The sequence below is a fragment of the Lolium rigidum genome, chromosome 5, assembly GCF_022539505.1.
Source record: "Lolium rigidum isolate FL_2022 chromosome 5, APGP_CSIRO_Lrig_0.1, whole genome shotgun sequence".
Lineage (NCBI taxonomy): Eukaryota > Viridiplantae > Streptophyta > Magnoliopsida > Poales > Poaceae > Lolium > Lolium rigidum.
In genome coordinates this window covers 267,342,244-267,351,039 of record NC_061512.1, presented here as the reverse complement: position 1 = coordinate 267,351,039, position 8,796 = coordinate 267,342,244, and positions in this window count along the sequence as shown.

Here is an 8,796-nt window from a genome sequence, read left to right as displayed (position 1 = left end):
ATGGTCGAAGGACTAGGTAAGTATGTATCGGAAGCTAATAGCAAGTTGAACTTAATGATGTGATCTTATGCTACGCTTATTTGGGTGTGTGTCCATTATATCATTCATGTAATGACACAACCTTGTTATTAATAATATCCAATGTTCATGATCACGAAACCATGATCATCTATTAATCAACAAGCTAGTTATACAAGAGGCTTACTAGGGACTCCTTGTTGTTTACATAACACACATGTATCAATGTTTCGGTTAATACAATTATAGCATGGTATGCTAACATTTATCATAAACACAAAGATATATTATAATAACAATTTTATTATTGCCTCTTGGGCATATCTCCAACAGTCTCCCACTTGCACTAGAGTCAATAATCTAGTTTACATTTGTAAAGATATAACACCTTGGCCTTCTGGTGCTTATCATGTTTTGCTCACGGGAGAGGTTTTAGTCAACGGATCTGACATGCTCAGAAACGTATGTATTTTGCAATTCATTTGCGTCTTCACGCATCACTCATTTTCCAAATGAGTCAGCATTAGGTGGAACCTTAATTTCGCGGTCTGAAATATGTCACTAATATTGTCACACACAATATAGCTTCAAAGTTCTGACACTATCGGAACTACCAAGTTCTCAAAGAACTTTTGAACTTAACATCCTCAGTCATTGTCAGAACAATGACATACTCTGCCTTTGTTTGTAGAATCCATCACAATATTTAGAACTTTTCTAATTCTAGTATTGTACTACCTTTTAAACAACACTTAGCCTAATTGAGATTTGAAATTCATTTTTATATGTGACCAAACTAATATCGGTGCAACAGCTTACAACGATTCGTTTGTCATTACCCCATATAAAACTATATATATCCTTGGTTCTTCTAAAGCACTCAGGGATATTCTTACTATTGTCCAATGATCATCACATGAATCATTCTGGTATATGCTCCAAACTTTTTAGAGCACGGGACATCTGATTTTGTACATATTATTCGTGATCTAAAATCACTCATGTGTTTTTACTCATCGAGTGTCAAATACACTCAAGTCTTGTTAAACCTTCACATGAAAAGAACACCTTCTTAATATTTCTATATTGAACTACTTCAATATCCATTCTATGTACTTTGACTTAAACTTATTATGTGTATCAATCTATCTTCATAGATCTTGACACTAAATATGTTTCAGTCCATATCCTCTCATTGAAGTTAATTCTCAATGAAACCTTTTATAATCAAGTATATAATTACATCATTTATAACCAACTATATGTCATCTACATAAAGTATTATAAATATGTCTCGGCGCTCTCACTTAATTTCTTGCAAATGCAAGCATCTTCATCGTTTCTGATGAAATCAAAAACTCTTTGACTATTTCATCCCGTGAAGATTCTAACTCCACGATACTCACTTCATCCAATTGAACTTTGTATACCTATCTAGTATTTCACGGACCAGCAAAACTCTTGGTTGTATCTTGTATACACCTTTAACACGCTTCTGTTAAGTAATGTATTTTGCCATCCTACTAGCATATCTCATAAAAGAAATATGTAGCAATTACTAGAATAATCCACATAGACTATAAGCATCGCTACGGAAGTTCTAATCTTATCGTAGTCAACTCTTTGAACTTTGTCATAAACAATCTTTCGACAAGTCGAGCTTATTCAAGGATATTCCATCCAAGTCCATCAATTTTATAGATCCATTTACTTTCAAAAATATTCATCTATCTTGGATTTCATGGCGTATAGCCATTTTAACGGAGTCAGGGCCCATCATAACTTCTTTGTTTGTAGTTGGTTTATCATTGTTCAAAATCAATCCTTTGTCCACAAATCATTTAGGGATTTCTATTTTCCTGCACCTGGCTCCTTAGTTGTACTCAGTTTTCCCCAGTTTTTCCTCAGTTTTCCCCAAGCCCTTGTTTGAAACCCGCAGAAGCAGCTCAGACGGCAGGATTCCCGTTTAGTTGACCATTCTGTCACGTGTGGGGCCGCGTCGTGTGGGGCCGCGTCGCGTGGGGCTGGTAGTAAGGGAACGCGTGGGACAGGACGAGACCGCGTTTGGTTGCACGTGAGCTGGAGCTGGGTTCTGTCTCTCTCGGCCCCAAATTGGCTTTATTAAGAGCACATTTTCCCCCTCTTTCTCTCTGTCCTTTTCACCAAAATAGTATCAAATCTAGAGAAGCTTGCATTTCTGTATTTCTTCAATTATTTGTGTCTTTTGGCCCTCGTTTTTTGCCCAATATGGCAGCAAATCTAGTACTCCCTCTGGTCCATATGTATGTAGTTAAATCTAGAAGCAAATCTCCAGGGTAATGTACGATAAATTCACAGTCATAGTAAATAGAGAAAACAAAGACCAACAAAATATAGTAGAATAGGGATAGATAATAGGGATCCCTCCCTAGATAATAAGCTGCATACACAGCAGCCAACATAGTAACAAGTTCGAGGTTCTTGACAGCACCATCATATTAACAACATAACAACAAGGGGTCCCTAGCTAACAACAAAGGGATCCCAACAACAAAATGGGAGGCAGGCAGCAACAACACACGTCCAGGACTCCGCCTACCCCATCTGGCTCTCCCTCCACTTGTTGCTGCAGCTCCCCTTGGGAGCCTTGGGCTTGAGCGGAGGCATGCGCCCGGCGGAGATCTCCACCCGCTGCATGCTGCGGAGGTGCATGCTGAGCGCCCTGTGCTTGGCGCGGAAGGAGTAGACGTTCACCGTCATGCCGACCTTGGGGAAGGTGTTGCTGATGTTCTCGGCATGCGTGACGAGGCAGTTGAAGTCCGTGGCGCCGAGTCTCCTGGTGCAGAAGGGGCACCCGTACACACCCTTGGCGAAGTAGGAGATGTACCGGCCGACCCGCAGCCTCCGCAGCACTCGGCGAGTCTTGACGTCCTCCTCCTCATCGTCGCTGCCGACGTCGCTGCCAGGCATCTGATCCATATCAACCAGAAACTATGAGTGAATGAGTTGCAACGATGACGAACGTGCATGATAACAAAGTTAGGAAAAACAGAGTCAGCCTCAGTTAGATTGGGCATGATTATATATCTACAGGGAAGGTGTAAGCGAACCAAAGCTCATGCACAATAGATTTGTACATAGCAATGGTTCGCTGAACCCTCCCTGTAAAAATTTGTGCCCAACGATTCATCATAGGCAAAGAAACAGATTCCGGATCCGAACTTGAACACATTCCAGATTATTTGCAAAATTAAACGGTTGATATCTTTTGATTAGTGCATAAAATAACTGATTGAGATCCCATGATTACTTGCATAAATTAACCGATTGAGATCCAATTATTACTTGCATAAATTAACCGAACGGCCGAACCCCAAATCTTAAAGGAAATCAAGAAGTGATCAAAACAAAATGGAATAAAATCGGCGCAAATATTAGCCCAATACTCATCCATCTACAGATCCATCTACACCAGCAAAAATAGGGTTCAAAAAGGAATGGGGAAACAAAAAAGGAAGCAAACCGTAGTTACCTCGTTCCATGGGTCCTCCAGGAAGGTGTCGTAGGGGTTCGGGAGCGGGACGTACAGCACCGGCTCATAGGGGTCAAATCCCGGCGGGATCTGACTGCCACCGGCGGCAGCAGCCTCCGATGCACCGGTGGCGGCGGCGACGTCCATTGAGGGGACGGCGTCGAAGAGGGAGGCGTCCCGCTTGGAGCCGACGGCGCCGTCGACGATGAGATTGGCATTCTCCTTGTCCATCTCGCCGGCAGAGGAGAGGGAGAGGGAGAGGGTTTTTTGCTTGGGAGCTTTGGAGAAGATGATGGGACGTGAGAGAGGCGTCGTTGCGTGGGTGAGTGAGAGTGACAGAGATAGTGGGAGGAGGCGTCTATAAAGGCGAGGGGTGGTTAATGCGACCCGCGTCCTACGCGTCCACCGCTGCACGTCTGCACGTCTTGGACTTCTGCAATGCGACACGCGTCCACGATTGCACGTCTTCGACTTCTGCACCGCGACCCGTGTCTACGTGTCAACAATTGCACGTCTTCCATTTCTGCACCGCAACACGCGTCCTCGAGTCTAACCCTGGAAATTTAGATATACTCAGATATAACCTCGAGTCATGTACTAGCATTTTTTGTGTGCTCAGTTTTCCCCTTGAGTGCTAATACTGTCTAGTGCAATATGCTCAGTTTTACCCTCAAGTGGCTGGTCAACAGACTAGTCAACAAATGGGATTAACTAGTTAAATGAGTCATTTAATGTGCAAAAATTCCGAAAAATAGTGGCACATACTCATGGAGACTTTACCACAAATTGCCGGTTCTCAAAACATAGATAAGTCATAGATAAATCAAGTTTTACCACAAATTGCCACTTCTCAAAGGCCTTCTCAAATCACCTAGTAGCTATGAAGGTGCATGGTTTTCCACAATAAGCCCTTCCCAAAACAGCTTTCCCCAAAACATACTTTGTCTAAATGAGGCCACAATTCTCACACTCATGTATATTTGTATTGCAAATAGTTTGAGGTAGGCCAAGATGGGTTTCATTGTACAAAACACGCGTTTTCCATTTTTTAAATCTCATATTTGAATCCCTTAGTCTGTTTATTATACAGGTGCCCTTGGTTTCTTGATACTACTCAGTTTTGCCCTCTCCCTCCACAAATTCTCGCAGACGTGCAACATTGCTCTGATTGGTCTAGCCCATGTCACACGGATCGTGCCCGCCGACCGTTGATCGTATGATCTAACGGGCAGGATAACCCCTCTCTCTCTGTCGGCGGTTACCTTCCACGCGCGAAAAATTATACCAAATTATAAACTCTTTTGGGAAACTCTTTTAGGCATTACTTTTCATGCAAAAAATGATAAACCATCACCGATTTGTTGTAGCCATTAATTTTCACGAAAAAAATAATAGGGAAACCATCACCGATTTGTTGTAGCCATTAATTTTCACGCAAAAAATGATAAACCATCACCGATTTGTTGTATTAATTTTCACGCAAAAAATGATAAACCATCAACGATTTGTTGTAGCCATTAATTTTCACGCAAAAAATGATAAACCATCACCGATTTGTTGTAGCCATTAATTTTCACGCAAAAAATGATAAACCATCACCGATTTGTTGTAGCCATTAATTTTCACGCAAAAAATGATAAACCATCACCGATTTGTTGTAGCCATTAATTTTCACGAAAAAAAATGATAAACCATCACAGATTTGTTGTATCCATTACTTTTCACGCAAAAAAATCCCTTTTCAGAAGGTCGAAAAAACCTAACTTGTTACAAAAGCTGGTTTCAGTGAGACCTAACAAAATTTGGCATACATGATGCCATATCTATAACAACAAGGAATATCTAAAAGGGAAAGTTTCACAAAATTTCAAATTTAGGGCGAAAATGATGCCATACATTATGCCATAACTTGTTACCAAATCTGAAAATCAATTGGGGATTATAAAGGGAAATAAAAAGTTCGAAAAATGTAAAAACGAAACAATCTATCTATCTATGTATAGAAGATCAGCTGTATGAAATTTGAGGTCATTTAGAGAATGTAGAAGAAATCACCTTGTTAGAAAAGCTGGTTTCAGTGAGACGAAACGGCATGCGTTTAAGCAAAGTGATTTTTTCGAACATCTCCAAATGACCCCAAATTTGCCATACATGATGCCATACGTGTAACAACAAGGAACCCTATCTAAAAAGTGTCAAAAAAGTTTGCACAACTGTATAGCTCTATCAAAAAGAACCTCACCATGGCGCTAGTATAATTTTGGGCTTAGTTACAAGGGTCCCTAGTTACAAACTTTCGTTACCTAACCTTCAACACGAAACTTGTTTCAAATCACTTTTGGGCGTACAAGAAACAAATCCCACCTTGATTCGAGCACCACAGCCTCCAAACGATGCCGATGCCGATATCGGCATGGTCAGAACGACTATGCTCGCCGCCACTGCTAGGTCACCGTCGGGATGCACCGTCAATCCCGTCCCCTCATTCGATCACTGACACACCAGAGATACCGCCGAGGCCAATGCAGAACGTACATGCTGATGCCAATGCCGAACATGCATGCACGCCGCTGTGGGCACGGCCACGCCGCCCCGTTATGCTGGACGCCATAGACCACCGCAAGGTCTTTCCCTTCGCCACCACACTCTTCTAGCACCCATCTATACACGCCAGAAAGGAGAGACACTAGTTTTCTCTACATTGCTCGCGTTCGTGTCGGACACGGCCAGTCAAAGTTTTGAGGTAGTCGTCGATGTCGTCGACCATTTCTTCTCTTCTTTGCATGGTTAAACACGTCTAGTTCATATCTATCTAATGCGTCTGGTCTCGCCTCATGCAGTTCTTTGTGGACGTCGATCTCATCTCGGCACCCCGCAGGCCACCTCCTCCGTGCCATCGCTGTAGAGCTTCGTTTAAAAATCTATTCCTACCCGTGTATTGCCCATTGTATCAGCACCATGGCCCACTTGTCATTTGATATACCGAAGCCCCACTCGTGCACGTTTTGGTCAGGGATACACCGATGCTTACGGTCAAACAAAGATGGATGGTCTGACGTGTCTTTGCGGGCTCTACCTGGCCCCACTAGTCAGAAGATAACGGTCAACCGTCGGGCAACCGGCCGTTACATCACGTGTGATGGTTTTAGACAAAGGCTTGGGTAAAACTGAGGAAAAACTAAGGAGCTGGGGAAAACTGAGCACAACTAAGGACCCGAGGGCACGAAAATAGAAATCCCAATCATTTATTTGATCACAAAATAAACCATACCTACAAGGTTCAATATGTACTTCGATCTCCATGGCTAAAACACTTTGTAGTCATGGGAGCCATGATCATTGTGGCCGCTTCCGGAACCATTTCCAATGCTGCGCTACTCTGATCATTATGCTCAGGTTCAATAAACCTTATCAAGTTCTATTGTCCTTCCACTCAAATATTTTGCTAGAAAACAATTTCTTGGAAATAAGTAAGTAACATTAACCAACACTTTTTGTCATTTACTTCATAGTGGAAAGAATTCCCAATTTGTTTTTCTGGGATAACCAACAAAGACATTCATCCGATTTTGGTTGTAAACTTATTTACTTATGCTATGCATACCAAAATTTAAGAAAGGACTATTAGGGTTCATACTGTCGTTGCCTAATCGACGGTACCTCGGAGGAGGGATCCTCACGAGGGGAGAAGAAGTAGGGGCCATAGGGCGGAGTGCTCTCGGGACGGTGGTACGCGATTTACCCAGCTTCGGAACACCTGCACGATTACAGGGCCTATTGCTGCTTGTCTGGAATTATCTGGCGCTTTCGCGTTGTTACAATGAGTTGTAGTTGTGCCTCTAGGGCTCCCGGGATCCGGCTTATAAAGGCGCACGGATCTAGGGTTTACACGGAGAGTCCTAGCCGGAATACAAGTTGCCTAACTACGGTACAATGTCTTGCTGTGTACGTCAAGGATCCGCCTTCCTCTAAGAACGTGTTGGATCCGGATACTTCATGGGCTGTCACGGATCCGGCCTCCTTCGTAGGTCGGTGGAGATCTGGCTTCCTGTTCCTGGGCTGGACTTCATCCTTCAGGATCTACAAAGAATCGGGCCGCCCGATGGGCCACATGCCTCATCACCAACTATGGGCCACCCGGGCTTGCCGGATCTAGGCTATGCCGTTGATATACCCATAAAGTATACCCACAACAGTAGCCCCCGAAGTTCTCCGAGATTCATCATTCCTCCGACTTCATTAACTTGGATCCGAAGAGAATCTCGAAGAACTTCAAAACTTTTACTTGTTTCCGGGTTCATTTGTTCGGAAATCTTCTTGTCTTCGGAATTGGTAACGCAACGGAGATTCCACTTTCCCCGCGCACAACTTCCTTATTTCCCGCGCTAAATTTTCGAAGGATGCGAATCTTCAGCCGGAAATTTCGGGAGTGCATGGTTAAGTTACCTCCACGTCGTTTTACCGCACTTGACCTAAGACACGTGTCCACCATCTGACGGTGTGACCGTTCCGTTTCCACCGTTGGATCCGAATCCCGAATCTCCGCGCGTAGTTTATAAATACCCCGCGGCTCGGTAATTCTTCATCCTTTCACCGCACCCTCACCACTTCATCTTCCTCCTCATGCCGCGCCGCCCGACAGATCTCGACTCCGGTGAACCTTCCCCACGGGAACTTCGCGCGCCGCCGTTTCAAGCTTCTCCTCGAACCGAAATCGCCACGGTTGATCGGGAAATCGACTCCGCCGCCGATTCGTGGTCATTGGAGGCTCGAAACAACCAGTTCAGCAACCTCTACCTCGCCGGAGCTTCGCCGGACCGCCGCTCCATTGACGGTACGTGCACCGGTCTTGTAGAAGAAGAAGTAGTCGTAGTGTAGATTTTCCGGTTACTCAACTTAGCTCGCATGGGTGCAGCCGGAAGCATGCCTCATGGTTCTCCTCACTGCACTGGTAGTTCTCCGAGTAGCCCGGATCCCAGTGCTGTGGAACCAATCTGTCTGGATCCCACTGCATATCTACCACCATACATTTCCGACATTAGGCTTGCTCAACCGTTCTCCGCCTCTTCCAGTACTTTACTAGGCCAGATCCCATCAGCTCAAGAACTCGAAGAAGAGCTCCAAGGCGAAGCTAGATTGGCAGCCAAGGTCCAGGAAGTGGAAAACAAGAAGGCTTCCAAGGCCCGGAGCCGTGAAGGGCTGAGGGGTCAATGGTGGCCCTGCGAGACCACAGACGCGGAGCTTAGAGAGCTCCAAAACAAGGGCAT